The sequence below is a fragment of the Rana temporaria genome, chromosome 2 (assembly GCF_905171775.1).
Source record: "Rana temporaria chromosome 2, aRanTem1.1, whole genome shotgun sequence".
NCBI classification, from domain to species: domain Eukaryota; kingdom Metazoa; phylum Chordata; class Amphibia; order Anura; family Ranidae; genus Rana; species Rana temporaria.
In genome coordinates this window covers 365158379-365170482 of record NC_053490.1, presented here as the reverse complement: position 1 = coordinate 365170482, position 12104 = coordinate 365158379, and the positions used below count along the sequence as shown (strand labels likewise).

At 41.5% G+C, this 12104-nt stretch overlaps 1 protein-coding gene across 4 annotated transcripts in view; it reads right to left on the bottom strand.

Moving 5' to 3' along the window:
- Positions 1–6608, bottom strand: part of FOXP4 (forkhead box P4) — a 124370-nt gene extending 117762 nt beyond the window's left edge. For 2 of the 4 annotated variants that reach the window (XM_040337664.1, XM_040337662.1), the window contains exon 1: positions 6231–6605. The gene's annotated coding sequence lies outside the window, so the exon portion shown is untranslated. Of the gene's footprint in view, positions 1–6230 lie in introns of all 4 variants that reach the window. The other 2 variants (XM_040337660.1, XM_040337665.1) reach the window with 2 other exon arrangements.
- Between the last annotated feature and the right edge of the window lie 5496 nt (positions 6609–12104).

Here is a 12104-nt window from a genome sequence, read left to right as displayed (position 1 = left end):
CTTACTTACAGAATACACTGAAGCAGCATAGGAAATACTTGAGTGTTACAAATTAAATGTAATTACATGCAAGCTAGACAGTAGCACATCGCTTAGAAATTTAAGAATAAATGGCATCTGTGTTTTGGCTTATATATCAGAGTTTAACTTTCCCTCATAACTGGAGCAGACAACAAAAATGTAGACACTGCACAGTAACAGATGGGTACCCAGACACTGATGAGTGTAACAGTATACTTCAAGAGCCTTGAAAACTTTTGAACCAGTGTGGTGCCACCCTAAACATTGATTCGGTGACAAGCCTTGTAAAACACAAGGCACAAATAAGAAAAAGTGGCATGAAGTACAGTTTTTAACCAGAGCACGTGAAGTGGAAAAAGACAGAAAAAGCCAAATGTGTTTCTGTGTTTACAAAGGAAACAAGAAAGAGGGGTTGGAAGACATGGGTGGTTTACAAACTTTCCCTTTCACTCATCAATGAAAATGATTTTGGTCCTAACAAGATGCAGACCCTAATTTTATGCAAGAATAATATACATCTCTTTTAAGGAAACATTTTGTGAAGTTAAAAGTTCTAATTTTGTCACAATTTAATCTTTATAAACTACCTAAATCAATCATAGAGTCAAAAAAAACATGCATTCCAACAAAGACCTCTTCGGAACTGCTGCCTGTTATCCGCATACACTTCAAAAATGTAACTTTTACTTACTTGTAAAAATACTAACAGAAAGGCTGAAGCTTTGGATTCCACTTGGATTTTGCTACATTGTTAAGCAGTGGGTGCTCACAGCTCTCAAGAGAAAAAAGGCACCTTGCCAACTGCACTAATACTTCTAAGTCCACAATTGCCACATTAAGTAGTTTGCACAGGTATTGGCTCAGAAAATTACTTTTTTTAGATACTTTTAGATACAATTTTTTTTAATGTTTTACTTTTTCTCCCTGAACCCCCCTAAACATTTCAGGATAAGAAGTCTTGCAAGTTCATTTTCTTATCTGCATTTATAAAATACTACACAAAATACCTTTACCTTTTATTTAGCAAATTGCATTTGCCTTTGGACTTAACTAAATGATAAAGAAAGCATTACAATAATATGGAAAGTATGGTAACTGAGGGCACCCAGTTATAGAAGTAGTCTATTAACAAATCAGTAGTAATTATTTTTTTATACTTTGTCTTTTGGATAGTGGGTTTAAAAGCACTATTATTTTAATAAAAAAACAAAGTGCCATAGTTATATAACTGCCATTTTACACAGCCAAGACATGCTCTTACACTGCAGCTCACTATCGTTACATTCTGAAACAAGTGCAGATATTATGAATCACAGGAGTGCAAAACTCTGAAAGTACTACAAAAGATGTCTTCTATGCATCTATGCATATTACCTCCAGCATCAAAGATTTTATATATATATATATATATATATATATATATATATATATATATATATATATATACACACACATACATATTTATATATAATAAAGTATCATATCACACATCATAGGTTAATTGTACATCATGCAGAACACTGCTCAATCCATATGAAAATGTGAACAATTTCCAAGTTTCGTTATTGGAGTGATTTCTCTCGGACTCATACATCTAATGATTAACCTATGTACAAACAAAGGTATGCATGCTAGCCATCCTGACGACAGTATACAAACAAAAGCCACACAAGAGGCTTTCTAGGAAGAAATGAGCACTTTAGTAGCAATGCCATAAATGAAGGTTGAGCCAGCAAAGGTCAGACAGAGGTGGTCAAAAAAAAAAAAAAAAACTAGGAGGAAAACTAATGCTGCCCATACATGGCTTGAATTTTTGAAAATACAATAATCAGTATCTTCGTATCAATAAAAAAAAATCTAAAGTTAATTATCACTAGTAATATATATTGTTGACCATTTTATGACTTCTGGAAAGACCAGTCTTTTTTTTTTTTTTTTACATTTGCACTTTGAACACTACCAGATAATTTTAAAACAATGGCCTTTTCATAACCTATGTGTGTACATAAAAAAATCATATCTGTTATCTGTTTTGCAAGGCCATCTGCAAAAATTACTTTCCAGCCTGTTGGAAAATCATTCTACCAGTCGTCTGCTATTTTCAATTGTCTCAGACAGTTGTTTCTTCATAAAAAGCTTTGATTTGGGCTTTACATTTGTTAAATCTTATGCAAAATGCACCTATGTGTGTTCACATTAGGTGTTTTCATAGAACTAAAAAGTTTTTAAATGTAGTGTGCAGGTTTACAAAAGTGATGCTTAAGCAGAACATACAGATGATTTTGGGTACATAACAAAGCAAACGTATCAACATATGCACCTTCCAAAAGCGAACATGTGCTAACAGGGCTGAAATTGTGTCTGACAAAAGATGTAACAAAAGCTTCATGTAGAAAATAGATCCACCAGTTGGGAACGTACAGGCTTCTAGTAGTGGTCTTTGAAGAGGCAGCCCTCAGGCCACATGGTTAAATGAGTACACTAAATATGAGTGCTTTACTGCATCTACAGATATATAGGATAATGCAAATTATGTTGCCATTTGTTCTAATAACCATGTATATTTTGGCATCTATATTCCCAACATATCTCCATATATTTACATACCAAGCACACACTCCAAAACACCCACACACATAATGGGAGCAATCATTCCCTGATTACTGTCACCTCGTTAGCACATGGGGAAGTGACAGGCAAGTCTCACTAGATTTGCCCTAAACCCCAGTCAGAGGATCCTTTTCACAAGTGCTGTGTGAAATTAGGCACATCAGACGCAATTGTTTGCTGTAATAGTTGCACTCATGGTTTAAACCTAGTTTACACACTACTTATTTAAACTGGAAGAGAGATGAATTTAGTAAAAATAAAGTGTTTATAGTATACTACACAGTTTTAAAATGTACAAATAGAGTACTCTGAGATCCCTTGCTTAGAAACTCAACACATGCTTTGTTTTATCTATAAACAAAAGCCACGAGAAGACTATCATTTGTTGGCAAGCTATAATAAATCGCCAGGTTGGACACTGAAGCCATGCTATGTTGATAAAAATAATTATCATCCCAATGGAAGGCACTGGGACCCTTTACTATGACTAAAGGCAGAATTTACAAAGCTTTAACACATGCGTAAGGATCTTTGTGACTGTCAATGGACACAAGTGTCACAATTTTTTTTTAAATAAAGATACTTTCCTTTGTAGGTCAGATTTGTATGTAAAATTATTTGCTTCTGTTTGGTCTCTTAAATACACCATTAAAAGTGTTTTACTAAAATATACAAATATCTATCTGTTCATCCAGCCAGAAATCTTGTGATAACTTCCTGGAGTTAGCATTGCTTCCTGCTATCTCTGTGGACTATAAAACCCCTCTCCCCGGTGTTATGTACTCGTAACACATTGTGGTTGATTTCCTAGCACTGGAGAGTGCAAAATCTGCTGCAGCTCTGCGTGGTAGCCAATCAGCTTCTAACTTCAGCTCGTTCAAGAAAACCTGGAAGCTAGTTTCTATGCTGAGCTGCACCAGATTTTGCACTCTCCAGTTTTAGTAAATTAACCCCATTGTCATGTAGTCCTAACACCCTCCTGACCTAGGGGTGACCATACTGCCCAGCACAGTTGTCACCCTAGGAGAGGAAGTTTAAATAAAGAAAAAAACAAATGCAACTATCACATAAGGGTTAGCAAGCTGCCATATTATGTATCGTGCAGTGATTTATGTGTTTGCCAAACTTCTAGTGGAGTTCAGGCAACCATTGAAGCCTCGGTTAGACTACTTTTACACTTGTTTTCAGGATCCCCAAATCCTCAAGCTAGGTTCACACCTGTATGTGCTTCTCGTGCTCTTTTGGGTGCATTTTTAAGCGTGTTTTTAAATGCAGTTCAATGCGTCATGCGTTTTTTTTTTTTATAAACACAAAACCTAAAAAAATGCACAAAAAAATACAAGTATACATGTTATTTCATGTGCTCCCTTTGAAGTCTATGGACCCCAAAACGCATCTTCCTGCATAAAAAAAAGTTTAACAAAAAACAACCAAGTACTGCCCATGATACTTTTTTTTTATTTGCACTAATATCCACAATTTTAGGACAAGCTTTTGAGGTTTATGCCTTTCTTCAAAGTTCAATCAATCACTCCCTGGACTGCTTGGACCTTGAAGAAGGAGGTATATCCCGAAAAGCTTGTCCTGAAAATTTGAATATTAATGCAAATTTGAAAAAAAAGTATAATGGACAGTACTTGGCTGTTTTTTTTGTTGAAAGCAGTGTTTCTTCAATTCCAGACCTCTAGGCGCAACCAACAGGTCATGTTTTCAGGCTTTCCATTAATTTTGCACAGGTCATTTGATCAGTTTTACTGCCTTAGTAATTATCACAGCCGTTTTATCTGAGGGAAAAACTGAAAACATGCTGTTGGTGCACCTTGAGGACTGGAATTGAGAAACACTGGTTAACAAAGTAGAAGTCACTTTTCCTGGATAGTGTTCAATTGTTTTTGCCGCAAGTGCACTAATCACCTTAATGCTCCTCATCTGGAAACTGCACTGATGTGAACAGGACCCATAGGAAACCACGTTACATCGATAGTCGTGTGTTCCTGCACTTCACAAAAGAAGTACAGGTGTGAACGGGACCTATAGGAAACCATGTTAAATCAAGGGTCCTCTGCTTCACTAAAACACGCACAGGTGTAAATAGGATCTATAGGAAACTATGTTAAATCAAGGGTCGTGCGTTCCTACGCTTCACAAAAAAAAAACCTACAGGTGTGAACAGGACCCATAGGAAACTATGTTAAATCGAGGGTTGTGCATTTCTTCACTTTGCAAAGAAAATGCAGAGTTGTGAATAGAACCTATAGAAACTATGTTAAATTGAGGGTCGTATGGTCCTGTGCTTCATGAAAATGCAGGGGTGTGAATAGGATTTATACAAACTATGTTAAATTGAGGGTTGTGCGTCCTGCGCCTCATGAAAATGTGGAGGTGTGAACGGGACCCATAGAAAACTATGTTAAATTGAGGGTCGTATGGTCCTGTGCTTCATGAAAATGCAGGGGTGTGAATAGGATTTATACAAACTATGTTAAATAGAGGGTTGTGCGTTCCTGCGCCTCATGAAAATGTGGAGGTGTGAACGGGACCCATAGAAAACTATGTTAAATTGAGGGTCGTGCGTTCCTGCGCTTTATGAAAATGCAGAGGTGTGAATAGGACCCATAGGAAACTATGTTAAATCGAGGGTCATGCCTTCCTGCGCTTCACAAAAAAAACTGCATAAGTGTGAACTGGACCCATAGGAAACTATGTTAAATCGAGGGTTGTGTGTTCCTGTGCTTCACAAAACAATGCACAGGTGTGAATGGGACCCATAGGAAACTATGTTAAATCGAGGGTTGTGTGTTCCTGTGCTTCACAAAAAAATGCACAGGTGTGAATGGGACCCATAGGAAACTATGTTAAATCAAGGGTCGTGCGTTCCTGCGCTTCACAAAAAAAACGCAGAAGTGTGAACGGGACCCATAGAAACTATGTTAAATCAAGGGTCGTGCGTTCCTGCGCTTCACGAAAAAAAAACACAGAAGTGTGAACGGGACCCATAGAAACTATGTTAAATCAAGGGTCGTGCGTTCCTGCGCTTCACGGAAAAAAACGCAGAAGTGTGAACGGGACCCATAGAAACTATGTTAAATCAAGGGTCGTGCGTTCCTGCGCTTCACGGAAAAAAAACACAGAAGTGTGAACGGGACCCATAGAAACTATATTAAATCAAGGGTCGTGCGTTCCTGCGCTTCACGAAAAAAAACGCAGAAGTGTGAACGGGACCCATAGAAACTATGTTGAATCCTTGGTCGTGCATTCACGAAAAAAGACACAGGTGTGAACCTAGCGAAGACAAGGACCTACCTCCTGTACATATCTGCTCCAAAGACATGCTTGCTAGGTTCATGGGCTCCTGTCTAGCCTGTGAGGTAAAGACCTTAGATTGTAAGCTCCTGGAGGACTGGTATTGGTTGAACCAGATGGACTTTGTAGAGTGTACAAAGTGCTGCATACATTGCTACTGTATATAACTAACATGAACCAAATAAACAAGAATAGATAATACAAATAATAATAATAATAATAATAATAATAAACAATGGGCAGCGGTGAGAGAAGTGAGTGAGCTCGTGGCACACACGAAGGAGGGGAGGAATTACCTCAGGATACGGTCCGAGCGTCTTCCTATGCCAGTGACACAATCCATACAACGGCGGAGAAGATGAGGAAAAGTTGTGGAAGTTTGTGGCGCAGCGTGGAGTCCGGAGAACGGTGCAGCCCGCATAGGCACGGTGTAAGTGTGTGAGACCCTCTGTGTAGCGTGTGTGTAGTGTGCGTGTAATGTGTGTGCCCCCAGAGCAGGTGGCAGCCTCTCCGGAACCCCCGAGCCCTCCAATATCCAGGGAGAAAAAATAATAATAAAAAAAAAAACTTGAGAGAGGAAAGCAGAGATTGTCCTCGCTTCTTCCAAGGCAAGAGAGTGACTGGCTTCAGGAACAGCAGCTAAAAAAAAAAAAAACCCTCCTTCCTCGCCCCCCCACCGCGACACTACAAAGACAAGAGCAGAGCAGCACCTCTATCTGCTCCCAGCACCCCTCCCCTCCCAAAACACACACAGACAAAAAATTCAGACAATCCTCTCCCGGCCCCCTCCTCCTCCTTCTCTGCAAGACACCAGCTCGGAGACTGAAAGCAAAGAAGGCAAGGCTAAGGGAGAAGAAGAAAAGATTGCCTCTTCTCTTTAGGCACGAAATCCGAGCCGCCTCTTCACATCTCAGTGCACACGCGGATTCAGACAGCCAGGGCTTATTCACCAAAAAAAAAAATACAAAAAAAAAAAAAAAAAGCCCTCAGAGGAGCTCGCTCTGCCGGCTCGGAGGACGCTGCCAGCCCGCTTTTCTTCTGCCACTCCTTTCTTGTGGCCTCCTACTGACTGCACATTTCATGGAGGGGGGGGACACAAACTTTCCACTTGTTTTGTTTGTGTGTGACAAGAGCTAGCACCTCAAAGACTGCAGGTTTGGGAAAGTACAGATGGTGGGAGAGCCAGTCCACCAAAGTCCTCTTTGTGGGGGGAAAAACAACGCCACTTTTGGAATGTTACATCACAGAGGGATCGCACTCCCTTTTTTTTTATTATATTTAAAAAAAAAAAAGCTCTGAGATCATGGACTTCTATCACGTGCCAGTGTCATTATTATTGTACAGGATTTACAAAGCGCAAACGGTTTGCGCAATATAAAGAGAGATGGTACAGTTACGACACTAGAGTAAAAATAATAGTAACAATTATTTTACTAATAGTCAAATAATCATAGTAAAAGTATAAATAGTAAAAAGTTGAATTTGAGGTATGTATTTTATATATACATGTTAAATCGAAGGTTGTGTGTTCCTACGCTTCACAAACAAAAAACGCAGAAGTGTGGACCCATAGGAAACTATGTTAAATCAAGGGTCGTGCGTTCCTACGCTTCAAAAAAAAAAAAACAACACATTTGTGGAGGATTTACAAAGCGCAAAAGGTTTGTGCAATATAAAGGGAGATGGTACAGTTACAAAACTAGGGTAAGAATAATAGTAACAATTATTATACTAATAGTCAAATAATCCGGTTCACACAGGGGCGGCACGACTTTGGGGCGACTCGGCCAGGCGACATGAAGACGACATCTAAGGCGACTTGCAAAATGTCTTCTGTATAGAAGTCAATGCAGGTCGCCCCCGAAGTAGTACAAGAACCTTTTTCTAAGTCGGAGCGACTTGCGTCGCTCCTATTAGAACGGTTCTATTCACTAGAATGGGACGCGACTTGTCAGGCGGCTGAGTCGCCCCAGTGTGAACCGGGTCTTAAAGTACAAATAGCAAAAAGTTAAATTCCAGGTATGTATAATATATAATGTATAATGTTATAATGCTAACATTAAAAGTTCTAATAGTAAAAAAACGCAATTCCTACGCTTCACAAAAAAAACAATGCAGAGGTTTGAATGGGACCCATAGGAAACTTATGTTAAATCAAGGGTCGTGCGTTCCTACACTTCGTAAAAAAATGCAGAGGTGTGAAGGATTTACAAAGCGCAAACACTTTGCGCAATATAAAGGGAGATGGTACAGTTACAAATCTAGAGTAAAAATAATAGTAACAATTATTATACTAATAGTCAAATAATCATAGTAAATGTATAACCAGCAAAAAGTTGAATTCCAGGTATGTACTTTATACATACTTGTTAAATCGAAGGTCGTGCGTTCCTACGGTTCACAAAAAAAAACGCAGAAGTGTGGACCCATAGGAAACTATGTTAAATGAAGGGTTGTGCGTTCCTACGCTTCAAAAAAACAAAAAAAAAAACGCAGAGGTGTGAAGGATTTGCAAAGCGCAAAAAAAGGTTTGCAATATAAAAGGGAGAAGGTACAGTTACAAAACTAGGGTAAAAATAATAGTAACAATTATTATACTAATAGTCAAATAATCAAATAGCAAAAAGTTGAATTCCAGATATGTATTTTATAGCACAGGTCCTGTTATAGTGCTAACATTAAAAGTTCTAATCTTAAAAAACTGAATTCCAAGTATGGATTTTATAGCCTAAGGCCTAGTAGTAAGATAATAATAGTACAAATATTATAGAAGGAAGCTGAACTTCAGGTATGGGTTCTTCTATAGCATAGGTCCCATTATTATAATAATAGTAAAAGTACTAATAGTAAAATGCAGACTTCCAGGGGTGGAATGTAAAGCATAGGTCCCATCAGTGGCGGCCCGTCCATAGGCACATAAAAAAAAAAAGGGCCCTTTAAGAATTTTTATTTTCCTTAAAATGTCACTAACTCCGTCTATAGAGGGCGCTGCAGCGCCACCCCCTCTGGCTCTCGCAAATAACATACATTCATGCATTGCATGAATGTATGTTATTGTTGCCAGCTGCCGCTGGTCTTTTCAGGTGGCCGGACATTGAGCGCCGGCTACCTGAATAACGGCAGCTGGTTGGCTGTGCGGAAGTGCCTATCAGAGCCAGCGGCTCTGATAGACTTCCCGAGTACAGCCCTCGTCTCGCGGAAGCTTATCCTCGGGACGTACGGGGGGTGCGTTCCTTGGATAAGACTGACGGCCGTCTCAGCCAATCAGGTTCGCTGATTCTGGTTATCGGTAACCTGATTGACTGAAGCATCATCGAGGGAGGGAGAAGACATCAAGGCACGTGGAAGCAGAAAGGTAAGTGCATTTTACAGGGCACAGCGGCGACAAAGGACACATAGGCGACAAAGGGCACAGTGGCATCAATGGGTACAGTGGTGACAAAGGGCACAGTGGGGACAATGGACACAGTGGCAACAATGAAAGGGCACAGTGGCAACAATGGGCACAGTGGCGACAATGGGCACATTGGCAACAATTAAAGGGCACATAGGTGACAATTGGCACAGTGGCGACAATTGAGGGGCACAGTGGCTGCGTTTGATGGCATGGCACAGTGGTGACAATTGATGGCACCATGGCTGCGTTTGATGGCATGGCACAGTGGCTGCGTATGATGGCATGGCACAGTGGTGCGAATTGATGGCATAGTGACTGTGTTTGATGGCATGGCACAGTGGTGACAATTGATGGCACAGTGACTGCGTTTGATGGCATGGCACAGTGGTGACAATTGATGGCACAGTGGCTGCGTTAGATGGCATGGCACAGTGGTGACAATTGATGGCACAGTGGCTGCGTTTGATGGCATGGCACAGTGGTGACAATTGATGGCACAGTGGCTGCGTTTGATGGCATGGCACAGTGGTGACAATTGATGGCACAGTGGCTGCGTTTGATGTCATGGCACAGTGGTGACAATTGATGGCACAGTGGCTGCGATTGATGGCATGGCACAGTGGTGACAATTGATGGCACAGTGGCTGCGTTTGATGGCATGGCACAGTGGTGACAATTGATGGCACAGTGGCTGCGTTTGATGGCATGGCACAGTGGTGACAATTGATGGCACAGTGGCTGCGTTTGATGGCATGGCACAGTGGTGACAATTGATGGCACAGTGGCTGCGTTTGATGGCATGGCACAGTGGTGACAATTGATGGCACAGTGGCTGCGTTTGATGGCATGGCACAGTGGTGATAATTGATCGCACAGTGGCTGCCTTTGATGGCATGGCACAGTGGAGACAATTGATGGCACAGTGGCTGCGTTTGATGGCATGGCACAGTGACTGCATTTGATGGCATGGCACAGTGGTGACAATTGATGGCACAGTGGCTGCGTACGATGGCATGGCACAGTGGAGACAATTGATGGCACAGTGGCTGCGTTTGATGGCATGGCACAGTGACTGCATTTGATGGCACAGTGGCTGTGTTTGATGGCATGGCACAGTGGTGACAATTGATGGCACAGTGGCTGCGTTTGATGTCATGGCACAGTGGTGACAATTGATGGCACAGTGGCTGCGATTGATGGCATGGCACAGTGGTGACAATTGATGGCACAGTGGCTGCGTTTGATGGCATGGCACAGTGGTGACAATTGATGGCACAGTGGCTGCGTTTGATGGCATGGCACAGTGGTAACAATTGATGCCACAGTGGCTGCGTTTGATGGCATGGCACAGTGGTGACAATTGATGGCACAGTGGCTGCGTTTGATGGCATGGCACAGTGGTGACAATTGATGGCACAGTGGCTGCGTTTGATGGCATGGCACAGTGGTGACAATTGATGGCACAGTGGCTGCGTATGATGGCATGGCACAGTGGAGACAATTGATGGCACAGTGGCTGCGTTTGATGGCATGGCACAGTGACTGCATTTGATGGCACAGTGGCTGTGTTTGATGGCATGGCACAGTGGTGACAATTGATGGCACAGTGGCTGCGTTTGATGGCATGGCACACTGGTGACAATTGATGGCACAGTGGCTGCGTTTGATGGCATGGCACAGTGGTGACAATTGATGGCACACTGGCTGCGTTTGATGGCAGATGGCATGGCACAGTGGAGACAATTGATGGCTGCGTTTGATGGCATGGCACAGTGACTGCATTTGATGGCATGGCACAGTAGTGACAATCGATGGCACAGTGGCTGCGTTTGATTGCATGGCACAGTGGTGACAATTGATGGCACAGTGGCTGCGTTTGATGGTATGGCACAGTGGTGACAATTGATGGCACAGTGGCTGTGTTTGATGGCATGGCACAGTGGTGACAATTGATGGCACAGTGGCTGTGTTTGATGGCATGCATGGTACAGTGGTGACGATTGATGGCACAGTGGCTGCGTTTGATGGCATGGCACAGTGGAGACAATTGATGGCACAGTGGCTGCGTTTGATGGCATGGCACAGTGACTGCATTTGATGGCATGGCACAGTGGTGACAATTGATGGCACAGTGGCTGCGTTTGATGGCATGGCACAGTGGTGACAATTGATGGCACAGTGGCTGCATTTGATAGGCACAGTGAGGCTGCATTTTTTTTTTCGTTTGCGCCCCCCCAAAAATTATATACATTGTACATTCACATCAGTCCCTGCCCACAAGGAGCCTACAATATAAGGTCCCTAACTTACAGTCCTATATACACATACTAGGGAATATAGACAGAAACCAATTAACCTACCATCATGTCTTTGGAGTCTGGGAGGAATCCAGATTACCCGAAGGAAACCCACGCAGGCACAGGGAGAACTTGCAAACTCTAGGCAGGTAGTGTTGTGATTGGGATTTGAACCAGTGACCCTTTTGCTGCAATAACCATAGTAAAATAATACTAGTAAAAGTGCTAATAGTAAAAAGATGACTTTCAGGTATGCAATGTATAGCATAAGTCCCATTATTATAACAATTGTAAAATAATATTTTTAAAAAGTACTAATAGTGAAAAGCCGAGTTCCAGGTATGGAATGTATAGCATAGGTCCCATTATTATACTTATAGTAAAAGTACAAATAGTAAAAGGCTGGACTCTTGGTATGGAGCTTATAGCATAGGTCCCATCATTATACTAATTTAGTAAAACAATAATAGTAAAAA